A 22,720-nucleotide genomic window follows, 5' to 3' on the forward strand; every position below is an offset into this window, starting at 1 on the left:
GATATTTTTGTTTACCCTTTTAAAATAACAAGTTGTTCCGTAGCATTTATGCCTGTTTGAAAAATTAGATATCGTGGGCAATCAAGCGCTGCAGTTGCATTTCCGTTAGCTTAAGCTTAGTGAGTATTTACCACAAAAAGAGAAAATAAAAATATGTCTTCTCTTACTTTTTCAGTCTTTCCTTTTTGTCACAATTGTCTACCAATTTAAAAACCAACCAACCAACCAACCAACCAACCCACCAAAACCTACTTATTTAACTTTTCATGTGTTGATTCTTAACAGTGTAAGAAATTTAAACTGATTATTACTTTGCCTTTGGTGAGCAAGGAAGAAGCTATGGGCCTGCTTTTACCTCTCCATGGCTGACATGGGTTAATTAATTTCACTCCAGCATGTGGTCCCAAGTGAACTCCCCTCATGTGGTATCACCTTGCGGCAGGTAGTGGCTTGCAAACATTATAATCTTTCCAGAAGACCTTCTGACAGTAATGAAATTAAATTGACCTGTGTTGCATCTGGTCTCTGAATTAAGATGGCAAGATTTGTAGGCATCCTTTTTGACTGGAGAAGCACAGCCTAACTCCCCAGACCATGCTGAATTTTAAACAATCCCTTGTTCACATAATAATTTTACAGTCTTTCCAAAAGGCCATCCCCATTAACAGAGAAAAAGCAAAACAAGTTTATCATACTAAACGGGGACAGATGACTTACCTCTGTGTTTATGACCTGTGTTTAGGGTTATTTTATATCAGTGAATAAACGTGACTCAATCTTGAAATACACCTATTTGGCAAAATACTTTTGAAGACTTGTAGAGAAGGCCCACATTGTAACTGAGTCCGGGAAGATTTGTACTTGCATCAGGAAGAGAATTAATGATAATCAAATGTAAAAAGATCCTGTTATTCTTACCTGAGGAGGCAAGCCTTGTGTTACTGCCCTGTCTGTATGCCTTTACTAACTTCTGAGACAAACTACATGTTTTAGCTTTACTTATAGGATGGTGGAGATCTCAGACAGGCATTCCCAACAATTTGGAAAAGAAAGGATGAAACTGACCTACAAAAATTCTCTCTGCAGCAAAAGGTTGCCTCTGAGCTCCAGCACAGTACAAGAAGATGAAGGAGCCTTGCAGAAGAACATCGCAGAACCAGTACATTTCATAAGTGAGGCTCTTAACAAAACCGTATTTTTTAGCACATTGACATTAATGAAGTAATCTCATTTTCTTTACCAGATGATCAAGTTCAGTTTTCACACTACAGACTCCACTTATATCTTCTTATAGCCCAAAGCCTGTGTATGTTCTTGATTTAGACATCTTGCTACATTTTCACATCTAGGCTATGCTTGATCAATCACTACAGCGGCTTTTGAAAACCAAACTGGAGGTTGTCTGATGTGACAACCCAAAGCACCATACGATTTTGAGCATCTTCTGTCTATTCACGCACTTAAACCAGCTACGCTGCTCCCTGAGCTTTCCTAATTACTTTTTGTTACATTATTTTTCAGTTGTATGACCTTGGCAAAAAAGACTGAGTCTTCTTGTACATTGAGTTCTGCTTCAAAATTGGACTTCCAAGGTATATTAGCAATAGAAGTTAACAGTAGGTAGTCCAAATGCTGCTATTGGACGTATTTAAATACACAGATGACGGTTAAAACCAGGACTGGATTCTGTAGTTATCTAGGGATCAATAACCTATAAGAACAAACAGAACTGTAAAACTGTGAGCTAGAAGAAGAGAGATGTGGTAAGATGCACCTTCTAAAAATGAACCAAAATCAAATTGTCACAAATACTGGATGAAAAACACTAGGTGCAAACTTATGATCAGAAAGGTCACACATGCTTCTTTCTTGAGGCCAGTGATCACTGCTATCAAATCTCAGGCTAAAAGAAAATGGGTTCTTCCCCATCTCTCCCAGAAATTTAAGACTAACAGAAATTCCCTCCAGTGCCAATCTCTTAATTCTACTTGATTACCTGCTATATTAACATGATGATTTGCTCATTTGAACCCATTGATCTGTTGATTCAGTTTTAATTGCAACCTTGATTTGATCACTGTGTTGCTCCATTCTTAATTACCTCAGAGATACTACCTAAGATTGGCTCAGTTATATGCTGGTTTAATTTCATAGCTTCTTGCTTAAGTGCTTAATCCGTAAGTAGGACTTCAGACTGCAACACAGCTCATGAATGCAAAGAAAAAGCATTTCAAAGCCACTGGTGATATTTTCAAATGAGTACCCAAGTCATTCTCATACTAATTCTGGAAAACATCAGAAGCCCCTTTTACTTAATTTATTAAATAGGGGACCCAAAAGATCTGCCTGAACCTCAGCATCTTTGGGAATGTACTTGCAAATTGGACTTCTACTTTGGGATTTAGAGGTAATCCAAATTTTCGGCAAAGATTTCTGAATTCCTTGAGCAGGAATCCCAAGATTATTATTCCCTAGAAATTAACAAATAGACTTTCATTTGACTAATTTTTAATCATACTGAATTCTTACATGACCCTCATTTAACAGAAGTTTTCTGCTGACAGAAAAAGAAGGAAAAGGAGATGAAGTGTGATAGGGAACTGTTGAAAAAGGACCTTCAAGGTCACTTTTTTTGTGTAGATGCATATGAAGAGCCAAACCCCCCAAAGGTCCTAACAGGAGTCATAATCAACTTTCATTGTCTCAAACCCCATGGCAGAAAGAAATTGAACCAAGGGTAAGAAAAGAAAGGTCAGAGATAAGAGATAAAGCTTTGCATAAAATGTCACACGCTACACAAGTCTGCCATGCCTACCTACTTGCCAGGTTATTGAAAAGGCATAAATGCTCATTTATCACCTGCTGAACAGAAGAACAAGGAGGAAGAGACTAGTGAAGAATAAAGCAACGGGAATAAAGGGCCTCTGAGAGATCAAGATGACAACCAGCATGTGTTTTCACCCAGAATATTTAAAAAACAGTAGTTAGTACTAAGGTGAAATATTGGAAGTTTGAGACCTACCAGCCTTCCTGGACCATTAAGCTATTTTGGGAAGCACCAAGGAAGAAACTTACAAATTTTAAGGCAATCCCACTTACTTGTTCTTGCAGCAGCAGGAGGTCTAGGTGGCACACACCTACTTTTGCACTTCCCTTCTGTGAATAATTCAATGCCCCAGTTTGCTGGAAAACCAGAGAAACTGGGCTATCTGAAACAGTACACTAATATGCATGTCTTCATGGTGTGAAAAATTAAGTAAAATAATCTTTGTTTCATCAAAATTAACCCCATGGCTTTGCCTTGGTCATGTAACTTGGCTTTCAGGGCTTAAGGCCATTATTTAATTACAAGAGATGAGGATGAGATCTAAAGGAACCAGCAGCTTATGACACAGACTTAGCACAAGATTTCTAAGCCTTCCTCTATCAGACCTGCTTTTGCCTGTGCAGTGCTGCAGTAGACAGAACTCAGCTCCATTTGACATGGCAGCACCTATGCTGCTTCATGTTGTAATCCTTCAATAGCACAATACATCTCATTGACAGAGCTCAAGCTGCCATTAAGTCGGTGAAGGGGCACTCACCTGCAGCAGGACTGAGACTAGCTGACTCTGCTTTGGAAGTGCTTGGGCCTGTCAATAAGCACAAAAGACTGCCTACACATTCTCTGTGGCAAGTTTGTCTCTTACTCTGTTTGTACCCTGGCTGGCATAATAGGATCTATAGGCTCTGCATCGCCAGTGGACTACAGAATATTGACAACTGCAGTATTTGATAAGTAAACAAGTCTCTCTGAATTTGATAGCCCAATAAATAACCATTTCAGGAGCACAGGCTGGTTGTTGCCTCCTGAAAATGAGGACAGAATGGTTCTTAATGGCTGATAGCAAAAATAATCGAGTCTTATCTAAATCAAACTTTATTGGACTCGATGAATTATTTTTGGTCTTCCGTAATCAAAGCTGAGAATTCACCTGTCAGGCACAGTATGGTAAAACTCATTAGAACTTCACCATGTGCTATTATGAAATCGCTCCATATGGCAGTGCATGACTGTTTATTTACTAGATTCAAATATAGGCACGTTTCAGAAACACAAAAAAAATTATATTATTTTCAAAATCCTTTAAGGCAAAAGTGTATATGCAGAAGTTCCCCACTTCTGTAATGGAAATATTTCACTTGTAAAAACAACTTCGCCTTGTGCAGCAGCAAAGCTATTGATCAGGCAATTGGCAATCCTCAAGTGTGAGCATTCATTAAGGCAAAGGTATATGAATCATTTTTTAATGACATCTCTTTGCTTTCAGCAGCTTAGCGTGTGTCCTGGTTTCAATGGATACACTGTAATTTAGGCAAGCTGTCTACAGGCTTCAGCCATTACTCTTACCATATGTTTTCTTCAAAAATTACCATGCACTGGGGCCTGCTAGCTGCATTCATGTAGCGAGGTGCACTCTCTCTGCTGTATCAGCACGTTAACACTACTTGAAAAAGCAAGAATAATGTGCTTATAAAAAGAAATTCCCAATTAGCAAGTTTAGTGCATGTGTGTTAACTTGGATTAAATACATTCCAATTATGGGCAGCTCATTATTAAAACTACAGACAGCTGTTTGCCAGAAATGTGAGATCTGGTAAACAAGCCTTTCCCCATAACCTCGCAGAAGATCCCAGGTTGTTTCTTCTTCTCCTTGGTTGCCAAAGAATAAGTAGGAATACTGCAGTAAACTGCTCTGCCACCCCTTCTATACATTTCAAAGCAGAACGAATGCCAGAGAGAGCAATGAATTAGTTAAAACCCAAGAAAAATCAGAATTCAATGTCCAGAAAAGCCTGGGGGCTCATGCACTATTTGGGAAACAGGCTGTGCCAGCTTCCCTTGCTAAGAACACTGGACCAGAAAAAAAAAACTGGTATTGAAACAGGAAGGATTTCATATTACTAGTTCCATATATTTTGATAGCCTTGAGTCAAGTGCCTGTGATGTGCATGTCTCAACTTTATTACACTAAACTGTTATACCATTCAGGTGTCCCAGTTACTGGGGGGCCTTCCAAGAGTGGTCCCAGACTACAGAGAAATGTAAATTCATTTTTCTTAAACCTTAAATATTAAATGTTTTAATAAGTGCATACAAGACCAATGAGTTAGAAAAAGGCAAAAGATACAAGTGATGTTTCCCGTTAAACCCTTAACTTCACTGTAGTACCTAAAAAATATCCACTTAAAAATACAGCCCACATTTTCAAACTATTCCAGGATCCAGTTATGTCAGTGGAAGTTAACTACTGAGTTAGGATTTAAATACCTCTGGATTGCCAAATGTTTTCAGAAGTTTCGAAACATGCCAGTTGTAGAATTAGAGCGTATTTTTTTCAGTCTTATTTTTAAGTACACATTTCTGGGAGAATGATGCTGTGCCAGGAGATCACTAGTAACTTTTGTACTATAATGTTTGCAGGAAAGCAGGGATACGTCTCTCAGAAAGCACCAGCAGTCTCAGGGAGGGGGGGGAATCTGTTAGGTTTGACTTTTGCTCCATCATCAACCAGAAAAATGAAAAAATCCAGAATCTGTTCCCAACTGCTGATACCATCAAGGCAGAAAACCAAAGAGCTTCTCTGGGTAAAAGCACAGAGGACAGTGGCTGTGAGGGTATACACACATATGTGCAAGCAGTAGGCCAAGGCACCAAGTGAGAGCTTAAAAACATAACCACCAAACACCACCACCTACTTTGATGTCTGTGCTCACTTGAAGCTCAGCTAGATCCAAACTTTAGTTTCTAGCAAGAGAATTTATTTCCCAGACCTAAGCCTGCAAAACCAGCCCAGGTGGGGCTGAGCCAAGCTAAGCAGTCCCAAGAAGCTGCTGCTGTTCATTCACAGGCTTTCTAGGTCTGCGATATTTTAATCACATTTGTACATTAGCAAAATCTAACAAAAGAAGAGGATGCACTTAAACGGGAAGGGGGGGGGGAAGGAGTTTGAAAGAAGTTTGTGCCCATATTCAGATGGTGGTTTAAATGGACTTACTGACAGTGGACACCCATCGCCAGCCAAGCTGCAGGCATCAGCATGGTGCCCAAGTGACCTGCGGCCAGTGAAGGAGTCCATCAGTCTCAGCCAAAAGCAGGGAGAAACTCTTTGCTACTCAACCATAGGAGAAAAATAAGAATGGTTCCTATGTCCTATCCTTCACATCCAGTTGTTATTCTTCATGGCTTCCTTGGCTCTACACTTGGAGAGTAGCACAGAGCATATCAAAGAAACAAGGGGAAGCTAGATAGACTACTGTATTGGAATCTTATGACAGAGATAAGCACAAGGTATTTTACACTTTATATTTTGAGGGAGCAACTTCAGCTGTCCCCAGGTGTGATCACTAATCTTGGTCTGAAAATAAAAAATACTCTATTTCAACCAGTGGACAGGTTAAATAGCACATGGGTATGACATGGATCCAAAATCTGTCTTGAATTATGGCAATACCAATTCCTTGTTATATTTGAACAAAATCCCTCCAGGCAACCTACATTTTTTCCCAACCAAACAGAAAGCAATCAAAGTTAGAGATAACTGAAAGAGAAGATACATCTGAAAGACACATCTATGTCTTGTGTGACATCTCTCTATGTTATTAAGAAAAAAGACTACCTGAAGCCAGAAGAAAAAGGATAATTAAGGACCATGAGAAAGTACCTCTCAAAATCATAGTACTTGTAAGCCTTATAAAAAAAGGAGAAAAATAGTTGCATCAAATATGGGCCAAAGAGCAGTGAAGGGTTAGAGAAGAGGTAATCCCACTGTAGGCAGTCACATGCTTTCCCACTGTCATTAGGAAATTCTGTTTAGTAGACAAAGAGTTTATGGGCTCAAGGGATACTGCTATAAAGGTTTTCAGCATTGTTTGTGCATAATCTACATATAACATCCAACTTGGGAATAAGATGTGATGTAGAAAATTGCCTTTGCAGTCCTTGAAGCCAATAATTTAGCTCTGCAACCTTAATTTATAAGGGAAAAGGGATGGTAGTTGGAACATGAATTTGGATCACAGTCAGATTTAGGAATGAAAGTAATTAATGCTTCTGTGAAACTCCCCTGATAGTTATTTTTGGATTCAAAATCTTTAAAGGAAAGTTTTAATTTAAGGGCAGAAGCTCATTATATTCTTGCAAGAATCCTGCTGCACTACATCATTCTGCCTCCAATTCATGGCCCCACGTTCCTTCTAAACATACAGCTCCTTTGCTGATAAAGCCGCAAATTATTTCCCACCTTAACTACTGAAAATTTGATTTGCTCTGAGTTGCTCCAGATTGAGACTGCTTGTCCTCATATTCAAGGCTCTTATTATTACCATGGAATGATGGTGACCAAAGTCTGTCTTTTTCCATTAGCTCAGTAATGCCATGCTCCCATCTTCAAGTTTCCTTACAACTTTTCCCAAGCAACTAACTCAGAACTTGCTTGACAACAGTCCTTGACTCTCCAAACCATTATTTGCTGTTGTTGCACACTGTAGTACTTCCAAGACATCATAGAGATGCTGAAAACATCATCAAGGTAATAACATTATCTAATTGCAACCTGTGAATTTCACCTCTCTGCTTTCTCCAGCTCCCCTCTGTTATTTTATTTGACAGTTTTTTAACTGTGGATTGTATCTTGCTCCATAATGTAAAACACTCAGGCCATATCTGGTGCTATTATGATATTTTAATAATAAAGGACAATAGAATTGTATTCCTGGGGAACGGATAGGGAAGGACTTCACTGATTTTCAGGCTGTGGGCTTATTTTTTATTTTAATAATGTGTTCTTTAATGCCCTCTGTAACTTAAGTCCCAGATGATATCAACCAGGCAGAAATTACTATTTAATCCTGCTCCAGATTCCTGAATCTTCAGGTCTGGTAGTTCTGTAGGATTCTTCATTAACACTTACAGCTACAATTCCAGGGATCAGTACCATGTCTGCTAAAGCCAATGAAAGGTTACCCTTGGCTACAACAGCTACTGCAACAAGTACTCAGACAGCTAAACAGAATAGTGAGTTTAGGAAAGGTTTCATCTATTTACTTATTTTCCCTTATATAGAAATCACCTTTCATCTTTAGTTATTTACATTCTCCAAAGCAAGTATTTATGACAGACAGCTTCAAACAAAACCCAAAGGTTTTGGAGCTGAAAAGTAAGCAGCTGGGCTCTGCCACTTCTATTGGCATGGGGCCCTATTTTCAGATTCTCAGTCAAACCTATGAGTGCTGCTCTCAGTTCACACAGGGATAACTGCATTATGAAAACTTCCAAAAGGCCAGCACAAACACTAGGGCCTTATTGATGTTTTTAAGCCAAAGGGACTATTTATCTGATCAAAGTCAAGCACTGAGCAAGCTTTCACAGGTTTGTGCACTGATAATAGCCTGAGCAGAATCATTAATTGTCTGAACTCCTTGGTTATTTTAAGAATTATAATGAAAGGAAAATCATATGCTAACTTCAGTATTAGCTTAGTCTCTTTTCATCTGCCACTGATATCTCCTCTGACTTAAAATGGTAGTCAATGTTTGTTAAAAAGGATGGCCACGCTATTCTCATTGTTAGTCCCTGGGGACTGCATTACTGCAAAGATTTGGGTTTTGATAAATAGCTCTCTTGGGGAAATGCCTCTAAGCATTTCATTCCATGGCTTTTATTTATTTTATTTTATTTTATTTTATTTTATTTTATTTTATTTTATTTTATTTATTTTATTTTATTTTTTATAGTAAGATTCCCCCCATTTTACTAGGCTGTTATAGCCCTTAACATACCACGAAATTAAATGCCTCCATTGGGGATCCATAACTTATCATAACAATAGTATATCTAGTACTTGTTGGAACTATGAGGAAAGTTATAAGGTTGTATAATACTGAGTGTAGCATTTTAAAGGACTACAGAATTGTCACTATACATTACTGAGCTCACATAGTTAACCCATGAATTAAATGCATATAAAAGTGATAACAGCTGAATTTCTAAAGAAATGAATGACATGCGGTGAAATTATCACTGTGTTGGAATTAACCTGTGATCTGCTGGGAACTGTAAAAAACCCCAAACCTTAAAAGCACATCAACTCTTAACTGACCCTGCTTTAAGCAGGAGGTTGGACTAGATGACCTCCTGAAGTTCCTTCCAATCCAAATTATCCTATGATTCTACTCACTTCTGCTAATTTTTGAGAAGTACCTGTAACAACAGATATATTAAGTATGTAGCAAGAAGAAGTCAGTTTCTTCTTGCTTGCATAACATTACAAAGCCTCCAGTGCAAAGATGAATTAAAAATTGAAGGCCAAATTCTGCTAGACATAAACAGTCTTCTAGTAATGGGAACTGACATGAGCACCCCTCTCTAGGTTTGAGGAGGTGCACGTGGACTGATTTATGGGGATGTTAAGCATTTACAGATCCCAGTGAAATTCCTGTTCTTTGAAGGAAGGAGGGAAGTTCTCCAATCAAGCAATCCCCATCTCCCAAGAATAGGGCCATGATTCAAGAACACAAGAGTACTCACAGCCCTATATCTCACCCTGATTCAAAGCTTTGCTCAGTGTTCAGTCCTTCTAGAGGATCATAGAATTGTTTGGGTTGGAAAAAAGTGCCCAGAGAGCAGGAGGCACTCCTATAGCACAGCCAATTAAACAACTGCAACTGTGTTAACATCTACTCATTTAACAACAGCACAGAGAGGTCCCACTGAGGTATCCAAACTGCTCTTGGGTGCCACACGCATTCTCAAACAGCCATTTACAAGCATTAAACTTGCCAGAAACCTGACTTTGCGCACAAAAGAATTATCAATTGCATAAAGAGAATAGTAACATACAGTTTGTCCTTCAGCTGAAACTACCTCAAACATCACCTATAGATTACATCGCCTTTAAGCTCAGAGTCCAACCATTAACACAGTGCTGCCAAGCCCACCTCTAAACCGTGCACCTAAGTGCCACAAATAATCACATTTACACATCCAGGGATGGTGACTCCATAATGCCCATAGGCATTCCAGAAAGAACAGGATTTATTTTGACACAAATCTCAGAGTAAAAAATAATAGTTGAGGGTAGCCATAAGAGAGGCCAAAAATGTTCTGAAAAGTCTAGAGCAAAGCTATTGTTACCACAGGGAAAACTGAATGCTTATTAACTAGTATTGCCAAAGACCTATCAACATTACTGGAAAGAACCTTCATTTTCTTTGACCTAAAATATAAAGCTAGGTTCAAAGTAGTTTTTCTGTAGTGGTGGCAGCTGGGATTAGTACCAGTGACTTAGTTTGAGCCTAGTCTCTCTGCCATTCTGGATGTTAGTTAGTTCTTACATGCATCCTTGGTCTACAGCAAGGTCTTTTGTACCTGCTCTTGGCACTATTTCCAGGAGAGTTCACATGGTTTCCACAGGCAGTGCTTGTGCCTTGTGACCCAAATGAGCATGGACCTCCTAGCTAGCTTTCCCTGCTTATCCAGCCAGTAGACTTTTGAGTGGCAGGAGCTTGTGTGTTCAGATCTAAAATTAAATACAAACCTAAACAACAGATAAACTTGATGATTTGGAGAAAATGTGGGAACCCTGAAAGTACAGACAACTTGAGACTATACCTTAACACAAAGATGTTAGTTGAGGTATCAGTACTCCTTCCATTGATGGCTGAAAAAGTGAGAACAGGAAATCACACCTAAAATATGTGAACAGTCAACTGTGGCTGAAATCTTGTTTAGCATCATATTAGGGTAGTATTAGGGTGAGAAAAATCACCACTTGTAGTACAGAAAGGCCCCCCTCCAATTTATTACCTGAAGTTTTCAGACCATCTAAAGAACTGAACATTACCGAGTGCATGGTGATGCACTAAGTGCAACAGACTGATGGCACCAAAAAGTGACAGCTGGTAGCTGCCAGTATGAACAATAAGTTATGAGTAGTAGCAAAATATTAACATGCATACTGTTTAATTAAATGACAATATTGTTTTCTTATAATCTTTCTCTAACTCTGCTAGAAGAGTACAGCGTTGACATGATAATATTATAAACTTCCTTGACAGTTCACGTTAAACCATCCTCCATTGCTTCAGACTGATAACTGGTAATTACAAAGAAAATGAAATGTCTGAGAAATTCATTAAACATGGCAAATACCTGAGAAAAGCCAGGGCAACAGCTCTGTTATCTAAATCACTGTAAACAGCTAAAGGGCCCTTTCCCTTGCAGTATTTGGCTTTAGATCTGCTCTCCCCTCTTTTCATCTTCCTCAAAGAAATGGAAAATGAAGAGAAAACCCTATTTCTGCAGATATCCCCTTAATAATCTATTGCAACAGCATCTTGTCTGAAAGCCTTATTTGGAAACGTTCAAGTGGTCTACTTTCACTATACCGGTTGTTTCGCCACCATTGTCTCAGCACACAGACTGTGCAGACCCACCCAAGGAAGTGCAGACACCCTTCTCTTTAATATGTTTCAACATTTAAGTTCCCAGTGGCTGCTCTATCTATGCAGTTTTAGCTGCTTGAAAAAGCAAGAACATTGTTTAATTACAGTAAGTTGTTAAATGTCTGAACAAAGAAAGTTCTTGAGGATATGCCAAGTATCCCTCAAGACAGGCCAGGCTTGGGAAAAAGTAATAAGAAACTAGTGAGGAGTATCATCTCCTTTATCAAAGTTACTCTTGCTTAGCCTATCACAGATGAAAAGAGAATGAAGAATATTTATAAAAAATATTGTTTTTGCTAACCACACAGAATCACAAAGAACCGTTTTCCAAACATGCTAATGTGGACAGAAGGTAAGGAGACAGCTCAGCATCAAAACTGTCAACTTCATTTCAACGTGGCCTGACCACAGACAGATCTGTGACCAGATCATCCCCTGATATTAACTGGCCACAATACAGTGAAATTCTGGAAACAAGAGCAGTCAAGGGACAGGATAAAATTGTCAACTGTCTTGATATTCTCCATCGCATCACAATCATTTATTGCAATAAGAAATAGTAGTTCAATTACAGACAGACTAGTACAAACACCATCTGCCTTTATGCGCAAATGAAATGACAGAACCTGATCTCTGCTCAGAGGTCATTACATAACTGAATTTTCTAGATTCACTTATTCTCAGACTATAAAAAGAATTAGATAAATTATCTTACCTACAAAGGAACATTTTATGATGCTGCCTTCCTTCTTTTTTTTGAAGTTGGATTCTTGGTGTATCAAACAGTTTCAGAGATGGATCAGAGATGATCTTCTGCTGTCACTTCCACACTCCACATGTCAGAAACTTCATATTGTGGACTAAGTTGTTAGACCTTCAGCATAATTGACTTTAAAATGGCATTCTTCCCTCTAAAAGCACAAAAGAAAAACATTTTTACATTTTTCACTGTAGTTACCATTTCTCCTAAACTACTTAATTGGTCTAATGAATCAGAGAAGGACATCAAACCTATTAATAATATACATTAAGGTGAAAGTTTGATTTCATTTTCATAGATTGTATGAATAGACCTTTGAAAATACAGGTGAAAGCAAAAACAGTACACTTGAGATAGATGACAAAACAATTTCTGTCATAAGTTACTATTGTCTTTCCCTCAACTTAAATATCAGACCTTCTCATTGGTAATAGATATGTGAGATACAAAAACCACCCCTCAGAACATTGGCCCAATTCCCATAATTTTTGAAAATTCTCATGAAAAACTTCACCAGCCCAGGCCTCAAGTTTTATGAGGCAATAATCACAAGTCTTCACTAACATCTGCAGAGCATGGATGTCTTCTAGATGCCCATGAAAATCCAGAGGCATAACCCCTGAATGATACCAAGCACCCCCATTCCTCACTTTTAACAGCATCCCTCTCACCACAGGACTAGAACTGTCTTCTGGAAAGAGGCAGTGAAAGTAGCAGCTCCACAGGAGGCAGGCCAGAGGGAGTGTGAATTTATATTTTAAGGTGCTCCAGGACCTTGTAAAGCCATGGAATATATTCTTTCCATATTTCAGCTCTGACCTTACTGTATGGCTTTTGCTCTATGAATAATCCCATTTCATTATTGCAAGGTTGCATTTCTGAAGGTTGGTTATAAATTACACCTATAAATAATTTCTCAAGTTACTGTTTGCAAGTTGCTTGTTACTTTTTTCTGTTAGGAAGGACTGTCCTTACACCACCTCATTTCTGGTCCCTCACCTTTTCTATTAAACCATAAATCCAAAACAATTACTGATGGCTACCTGAATTTGCATCCATTTTACAAATTATGCATTTAAATTTCTTATTCACTTAATGACAACAGAACTTGCACAGATCAACTGAAGCATTAAGCTATTGTTCTGGATGTCTTATTTTTACTCTAACTTTTCTCAGAGTACATTCTCTGAGCATCAAAGACTCAAAGGAAAAGAAAAGGATAGGTCAGATATCTGCAATCTAATTCTTTGTCACCCCATAAAAAAATCTAATCACCCACTTTGTGACTTGTCCAAATCCTATTGAAATCAATGTAAAGATTCCGACTCATTTCCAAGATTATGTTTCCAAGGCCTTTAACGTCTCTAAAGCAAAATGTAACAGGATGCCTAATTAGAGACTTAATTAATGCCTGGATGATGCTTCCTAAAAAAGAAGTGAAATTAATGTTCATGCTTTCCACAATTCTCAGCATCAGCCTATGCTGGTTAAAATCTCCCAAACATATTATGTATTTAGCGTTATAATAATCAATATGATTTTGAGTAGAAGATCTCATTCATTCACGAAGGCAAAGAAACACCTCTTTTTTTCACCTTGTAAGTGCTAAAAACTTACTGTAAGCACTAAAAAACAAAGGAACTGATATTCTTGTTTACAAAAGGCTGCATGTCATCAAGGATTCAGAGTTCTCTTTTTTTGACCCTCGTAATAAAGCTTCATCTTTTTTTCCTTGCTGTAGCCTGAAACAAAATAGCTGATTCTCAGGTGGAAAAATAATTAGTAACATGGGAAGTCAAATGAATTTTGAGATACTGAGGAAAATGTAGTTTGAACTGTCAGGTTTACTTGCTTACCCACAGGAACTACAAAGCAGCAAAGAAATAAAACCCTCTTAGAACTTATAGCTTTCATCAACCTATTCCCTCTGGCTGATTTTTTTCCCCCAAATATTTCTTTTCCCAGTGGCTGCTATTAGAAACACAAATAGTTTGCTTCTCTGCTTAGCGACAAATGTCATGTTACTTGCTTTTTTTTTTTCCTTAAAAAAAACCCTAAACCCTATTAAATTAGTATTCTTTTTTTTTATTTTTAGTACGAGGAGAGAAAGACTATGCAACCTGTTAATCAAATAAACTTCACAGGAGCACTTGCACTGCATGGATTTTCAAAGGAAACTGAAGGTAGTAGTTCAGCTCCTGACTATTAGGTGAAAGAGTGTTGCCCTCTTTTTGACACCCCACCTACACAGTTATAAGGCCTGCCACCACCACCAGGAATAAAGCTTTGTATATGCACTTAGCACTGCTATGAATTAGCACAGGATACCCTTACAGTCTCTCCCATACTCTACTGTGACCATATAATGAAAAATTTACAGGTAGAAATTGACTATGCTGCAATTACAAAAGATAAGGAAAATCAGCATCCAGTGCCTCAGCAGGACTGTAAATCTTTTGTGGTTAATGATTTCTTTAATCATCTTCAAAGAGAAGAACCCCAAGTCCAGCCACCTCTAGTGCATGTATACCAATGCACAAACAGGAGGAACTGGAACTTCATGCCCAGTCTGAAAGTTACATGGTCTTAAGAACTACAGAAACATGGTGGGAAAACTTGCGCGACTGCAAGACCACAATGGATGGCTGCAAGCTCTTCTGGAAAGATACAAAGGGAAGAAGAGAACTGGAGTTGCACTTTATGTAAAAGAGAAATTTGAGTTTATGGAGGGGAGCTGAGATGACAAATGGTCTATCGAATGCCTCTGGATGAAGGCTAGAAGGGTTGCTACCAAGGGGGATCTTATGTATGGTATCTGCTACTCACACCCTAATCAGTATGACAAGGCCAATGAAACCTTACTTTGGCTTTTCAAGCAAGATTTTGGCCAACAGAATCTTGTCCTCAAGGGTGACTTCAATTACCCAGACACTTGTGAGAACAACACAGCAGTTGTTCACAAGGACACAGCAGGCAGGGACAGTTCCAGCTATGGGCTTTGATACAGCCTGTTCCTGTTTCAAGGTGGTGGTGATGAGGGGGAATCATGGCTCTGTGACTGAAGCGCTGCTCCTTTGGCCTGATGCCTGCATTCAGTCACTGCACCATCACCAAAATGTCTTTCTGATTTTCTCTCTCCAGAACCAGTAGGATGCGCTCTCTAACCAGCCCCTGGCCCCTTTGTCTGCTTCTCTGGCCACAGAGGCATTTGCACTCATTTGTTGTATCCTTAGAGCTCAGCACCCCAAGCAAAAGAACAGGTTATGCTGCTCTCCCCTCTCTCCCAGTTTTCTTCTTTCCAGCAGACTTGCACTGGCAGCTAGGTGTCTGAGGCACTGCTTACATTAAGAGCAAGTGCAGAGAAACACAGAGACCCTGTATGAGAAGCTGCAGGAGGTATTTTGCAAACACAACAAACTACATTAGGTTGCTTAGTAAGAACCACTAACCTGTAACATTGGCTTTGTTCTTACAGGGATGGAAATTGCTGCAAGTCATGGTGGAGTGGAAAGCACAGGAAAACCGGGAAAAGATCCTGTTTTTCTCCAGACCAAATTTTATGCTAATTGTTTTGTAATAATTCCCATCCCACTTGACCTCTTAGAAAGATTTAAGTACCCCAATCCCTTAGTAAGCAACAAGAGTTGGAAGCCCCAATTTCTTAGTGGATTTGCATGAGGGACTTGTAGCTGAGCTGTAATCCTACTCTCTTTAAGTACAGCCTGTTCTTCCCCAGAGAACGGAAGCGTCTCTGACTGCAAATTCCACTGAACTATGGGCGCACAAGTCTTGGTGCTAGCAGAGTGGGCATGGAGACTCCGAGCAGTGCCAGCCTAAAAAGAAGCATGAGCACTGTATGGCCATATAAGCCACAACTGTATTTCTTATTTTCTGTTAAAACAGCTATAAAGTATTACAAGTTAATATCTTGAAAATATTGTGCTGGTTGTGTGAATGATATTTAGGAAATCTAATTCCTAGATGTGCTTTCCATTAAACAGTATGGTCAGGTTTCTTTGAGAAGAAAAGGGAGTTCAAATGCCATGCAACAAAAGAAGAGAAGGGCATGATTTAACGTGCTAAAATCTCATCTACTTCAGCCAAAGACATTAAGCATAGATGAAAAATTGTGCAAACCAAAGCCTTCCATTGAAAGATCCTGTTCAAAGTTTGCATAGACATCCAGAGAACAGGGGAACAATTAAATTAATGTGGAAACTGCACCTTCACTTCCCAGTTTCAGAAAAGTGAAGAAATCTAAACCAATAGGCTCTAGCAAGTGGAATTCTACGGGAAGGATAAGAAGGAAACTTGTCATAGAGTGATTACAGATAGTCTTCCTAACAGAACAATGTTGGGAAAGTAATTACAGAGAGATTCAGGTCTTGGCAGATAGCAGAACAGTTTTAACAGGAAAGACAGGACGGTACTTCTAGGCACCATTATAAGCATCAATTCTTCTCATGGCACCAGAAGTGGAGAGTGTAAATGACATTCCTTAATTAATTATTGCTATACTTAAAAAGATGATTACAGGGAGCAGAGGCCATGGAAGGTACCAAGGCAAACCAGTAAGTGATTCAGAGTGCAAACTGCATACTGTGCACAGAGGAGAAATGGGGGAAAACGTTTAAGAACAAACTTATTCAAAAGCTATTAAAAAAGCCAATCACTGTTAAATTGTGTAGAGGAGGAAATATGCCCTAGAGGGAGTGCAAACCAGAAAAGATTGACTTCTTCAAATTCACAGCTGTGGTGGAGCAATCAAACACTCCAATGCCAGCTCTCCCCTCAGAGACAAGACAACCTGGGGCCATATGACCTCAACCTCTGATATGCACAAGAAAAGTTTAATGAGAGATTTGCTATAGGAACTGGTGTCTTGAAGTGACAAATTGCAAGCTTTGCTGACCTCTCATGAAGGGGAAGTTTCAAACTTTCATCAGCAAAATTGAGCAACTGAGACAGGCACAGGCAAGGAAAAGAAAACTGACTCTAAGCAGAAACAGCCCCTGATAAAAGCAGCTTAATTCCACATTACTGCAAGCCGAAAGTGAAATGGCAATGGAGGAACACAAAATGTAACATAAAAGCATCAAAACACAATAGAGATGAAATCCCTAGCTGGGTAATTGATTTACTTCCCCCAAAATCAACACTGCTTGAGAAGAGATGCTCTGCTGATGTAGTCATTGCTAGACTCAGTTAGAACCAGGAGGTACCCAAGTGTTCACAATCACAAGAAATTAAATTAGATTAAACTCTTTCAAGCTTTCACAGCTTCCAAAAAGGCTTACTTTGGATTTTGACTACAGGGTAAAGCACAGACATAGTACAAAACAGAAAGCTTATCTTTAAGAGCTTGTATCTTTGTAATTGTCAGAACGTTAACTGTAGGAGATTGCAGCACTGCAAACAAGTTAGTTAATATTTTCAAGTGCCAAAGATTTTACCCCAGATTTTCAACACCATAGCTCCTGCAGTTAATAGGTTTCATGCTGATTATTAAACTGAACAATATAGAATATCATGCTGTTGGCAAGAAAACATTATCATTAATAAGATTATATATTTGACTCTAAAAAGGAAGAAACAGCTCTGGGCAACTGATCTATGCCTTCAGAAGACTAATGTGAAAAGCGGTTTGTCCCACCAGCCTCTGTCCTAGGTCCTGTTTTAGGAGCAAAAGAAGATTTCTGCTTATTAAAGATCTGTGCAGATGGAGAAAATGTAGAGTTTTGGAAGTTCTTTTGATAGGTCAGAGCATATCTGAAATGCTGTCCCTTGCTGCCATCGCCTTTGGCATCTTCAGAACAGAAGGTAACAGACAGTCGAACCCACTGATTTGGGGTGTTCTGCTTGAGGCAGAGCTTTTCTAAACAAGCTGAACATAGGTGTGCCAAGAGCCAAGCCTCTCTGCCACATCAGGTTGGGTACTGGAGGCAAAGACACCCAAAGTCACTAAGAATGCTTAAAAAGTGTGGGCATAATTCCCAACACTCACACAATTTCTCTCCCTCCCAGAAAAGTCCACACTGGCGAATTGAGAATAAATCATCCCTTACAGAAAGTCTTAAATGACAGGATTTGGCTCCAGTGCCTACAATTCTTCACTGAAATGTTGCATCGTGTCATTTTTTATTGCCCTGTGTGCATGCCAATGTGTATGAGATTAGTGCAGCTGCTGCAGATGAGGAGATAAACTACTGCTTCATCCTTTTAAAAAAATCATGGATATTATGAAATCTAATTCAGATTTTTTTTTTTTTTTTTTTGTAGGAAAAGGAGAAGAGGCAGCACTCAAAATCATGTGCCAAAGGAGAAAACACCTAGAAAAGTAAGTCCATTTTTAGTGTCATCATAATAACAAACAAAGCTTCAAGAAACCGTATCAGTAGTAGAATGATTTAAAAGATCTCATACTAAAATCCAGGAATGAAAAACCTAGAGGAAAAGCAGAAGACTTCAGGGTTCTGAGTCTGCTCCCAACCTCAGAGCAATAGGGTTAAACAATCAATACTCCTTAGGCGTGTTAAAACTTCACCTTCTAGCTAAAAAAATCCAATGGTGTCTCCTATATTTCTAAGTGGAATTTTGACAGCAGAGCAGATACATCTTCATCAGCACACTGCATCTGCCTGCCCCCTCACTTCAGTTCTTATTGTCATTTTGCAATATATTAATGATCCAAATCATCGAGTGATTCCAGTTAGGCTGCAAGAGGTTCTCTAAAGTAGGCAGCGCTCCTTATAATGATAGATTGCAGGAATAATGGCCTCTTTACTGAAAGCAAAACATCAGAAAACTGGCTTAAAAATGGCAGAAGAGGAGGGCTGGAAGATAGCAAATGCTTTATTAGCAAGTGTGGAAGCTACCATTGATGAGGGCAGCATCATTTTATATTTACTTTTGCAAGGCTACCTTTGTATTAAAGATAGACAATGCTCACGTAGGCATAAAGCATCAGATACCTGGGAAAGCAAAGTGTGAAAAAAGACAATCAAGCAAGAGACGGACATATATGATCTTAAAAGTCAACTCTTAGAATTGACTGGTACTTCTGTTTCATTGCAACTCCAAAACACCAACACGTAAGGTTACTTACTTAATTCCAGGCATTCTGCGGTCCAGAGAAACCTGTGCAGGTACTGATTTCTTAGTCATGATCTGGACTTGTGTCCTGGGTTGCCGAACCCAGGACAACTTGAGCAACCCCTTGTGTCTCTACTCTGTAGAGCCGAGGCTGTCAATGGAGACAGGTTCTTCCAAGGGGAAGGGTAATGCCCACCAAGCTGACAGCAGCTGGCAGCGAAATGCCCTCTCAATGATGCGGTCACACAGACTGGAGTGCTCTAGTAACACTTGAATACACCCAGAAGATACCGATGCTGTTTTACAATTCTAACTATCCAAGCTGCCAAATAGTTGGGCCGTGCTGTCATGGAGGCAAAGATGTGGCTGGAGCCGGAAAACCTGGATTTCTAATGCACCTAGCTCACAGATCATTGATACAAGAGCTCCAGAAACTGCAACAAAAGTTGAGGTGGTGTCTGTCTCTGTTCTGACGCAAATGCATGAGAAAGCTAATGGAAAGGTTCTTATTCATGTCTTTGATGAGGTCCCTCAGGTTCAAATGGGTTAGCAGCTTTCCTGGGTTTGGCACACCTTGGGTAGTCTGAAACTCACAGTGTTAAATATAAATAACAATATAAATAAAACATAAAGAGCTTCATTCACAAGCTAACTAAAGCAGTGCTTTTCTCCCCTCCTCTCCCATTCTTCCTCTATCTTTTTTCATGGGACTACCTACAGAAGGGACTGAATCTTATCCCTTTCAACTGCCCTGAAAAGCTCTCTAATTAGCTTTCTACTACTCCAATTAGTAAATGCAACACAGTGGCCATTATTATATTTCCAGGTGCTCTACAGATTTTCTGACAATAAATTAGACTGACAAAAACCATGAATACACAAACAATCTGTGAAGTTTAATGCTTCCGTTTGTTAGGCTATCTAAATAAGAAAAATGTCATTAATATGAGATAAGTCCTTCAACTTTGCTCATTAATAGCTGGTCTTAATTCACAGGTGCCTTTTTAATCTCTCCTGGATTCCTCTAGAACCTAATGAATACATGTAATAATAATAGCAATTCAGAATTTAATCCTGATTCTAGTTTGTCTTAAATTAGACCTTAGCCATTAAGAGATTACAGGATAGTGAATGATAGTTAATGTGTTTAATTTTGCCCCATGATTTATTTGATTCGACATCTCACATAGTGGCTATAAATCTTCACACACACACATACCCCATCCCCCCCAAGCTTGGCCACCAGAAGCAACGCTGAAATATTGAGTGAAAAAATATTGTATTTGATGATCCCTTTAAGTGAAGGTTAAACTATAATTAATCTCTCTGCGTGTGTTCATACCTTTCAGACCAATACATATATGCACATATGTAACTCATACATAGCCAGACACTTCAGGTAAGATTTATTGTGCTTTATTTTTTGTCTCTGTTAACTCTCAGCACTATCAGTCAAGATTTCCCAGCATTTACTACAGCATAGTGCCCTAAGCATCGGGAAATCACATTTCTTGGTGCCAAGGTTTTAAAAAGATTCTAATTCAGCTATTAAACTGGAGGCAGCATGTGCCAGCCCCACAGCACATTCACCCATTAATTTTGTCCTCTGGAAAAAATGAGTACCTCTTGCACCAGTCTGATAAAATGAGGAAACACACCGATTATGTCTGTGGCAGCTATTCTTGACCCAACCAACAGTGACAGTCATCAAACCGCAGCACCTAGACTGCTGCAAGCTGTGTGAGCTAACCCAAGACATCATTAATTCTAAACACCAGAGCTTTCATCCAGATACTGGAGTTCAGAGAAGCTTAAAAACAAATCCCTTTTGGTGGGTTGAAATTCTCTATGCTGCTCATATTAACTCCACTGACAGTATTTGGAACTTATTTCTCCAGCTGGACAGGCCAAATGCAAGAAGCCAAGTGCCAGTGTCTTTCAGTGGATTGCTCAAAATCGGACCTCAGGTTCCATTAATAATGTTAGATGGACAGAAATCAAACTGATTAAGAGACTAGCTGTTTTTTTTTATTTATTTATAGATTTTTATCACTTTTAACACAACAGGATGGAGGGAACAAAGTAGCTGTGAATGCAGTAGAGATGGGGTGATTTGACCAGCCAGGATCTGAAAGCATACGCATGTTCAGTATAGGCAAAAATGTGGGGAAAGAACTCCACAGTATTCAAAGAGCCCTTTCTACCTAATCCTGTTAAGTCTTTGGGGAGACTTTAACTACCCAGAGGGATCCTGGGAAGTTACTGTAGGAAGAGGTGTCACATGTGATTACTGTAAATTAAGCTTACCTTGCACCTTGCTCTCTGAAAGAGGTGACACACCTTATGCAGTTATGTGCATAGTCTGGTATTACTCTTAGCTGGGAAATGATAGCTTACAACACTGTCATTGAGCTGTAACCAACACCCAAATAAGACTTCCCTCCTCCTGCTCTCTAAGCCTGGGAGGTACAGTACTAACTAACTCTGTCTATCCCAGGAGCAGGAAGAGAGAGGAGGAGAACCAGTCCCAAGCCAATGGCTTTCTTTTCCTTTGTTTCAAAGAGGCAGGGATTAGGCTTCCCTTGAGAAAAAAAAAAAAGATACCTCTGCCTGGTTCTGCACATTTTCATGTTCCCTTCATGTAAAAGGCAAGGATTCATGATGACCATTTCCACTGCCAGGTCTGATCACAGATCCAAAACATTCAGAAAACGGGAATCTCTGTACAGCCACCCCAGAACCAAAGAGCATTTAGGAAACAAAACATGCTTCGTAACACGCTACCCTAAAAGTTCTCCTTTGTGCCTTTTTACTCAATCATGAAAAAAAAAACACCCAGACACAAATGCATTTTTTCATGGAGGTGAGCAGCTGAACTCAGGAAGTATTTAGATTATGGGCAAAAAATACTGTGGAAGTGCACTACACGCTTTTCTCCCAGTTTGTGTTTCTACATATAGCTACCTAACATGCTAAAAGTAAACAGCTGAGTCCTCTGTATAGAAAGACCTCAAAATGGTCATGAGTAATTTCACATCATCTTTTTTTCAGGCATAAAGAGAGTAACCAGGTCTTCAGTAGAGCTCACTGTGGTTAGTTTGACACACTGTCCTGAAACTGGAATAAATACAAGCCAAACAACTCCCAAGGTGCCGTTTCAGACCATCTTTGGCCTATTTGGTACCCCACCAGTTTCATGTTTGACTTTTTATTTCAATAAATACATCCTAAGCTCTTTCAAAAAGCCAGTTGATTGGGCTGGGAATAGAACCAAGGATTTAATACAGAAACATCTTAGCCCAAGTCAGATGAACCCTTTGAAGAAACTGCAACCAGTAATCATTGTTATGCTACTTCCCCCAAAATTTTTGGGGTGTTATTTTC

At 39.2% G+C, this 22,720-nt stretch overlaps 1 long non-coding RNA gene across 1 annotated transcript in view; it reads right to left on the bottom strand.

The window, feature by feature from the left end:
- LOC134174449 (uncharacterized) overlaps positions 1-19,218 on the bottom strand; it is a 108,976-nt gene extending 89,758 nt beyond the window's left edge. Inside the window, exons 1-2 of the long non-coding RNA XR_009968654.1 lie at positions 19,166-19,218; positions 12,200-12,395 (exon numbers count right to left, since the gene is read on the bottom strand). This is a non-coding gene — a long non-coding RNA (uncharacterized LOC134174449). The remainder of the gene's footprint in view (positions 1-12,199; positions 12,396-19,165) is intronic.
- Between the last annotated feature and the right edge of the window lie 3,502 nt (positions 19,219-22,720).

This window comes from Pezoporus occidentalis, unplaced genomic scaffold, assembly GCF_034315485.1.
Source record: "Pezoporus occidentalis ecotype Australia unplaced genomic scaffold, CSIRO_AGI_Poc_V1 ctg60, whole genome shotgun sequence".
NCBI lineage: Eukaryota > Metazoa > Chordata > Aves > Psittaciformes > Psittacidae > Pezoporus > Pezoporus occidentalis.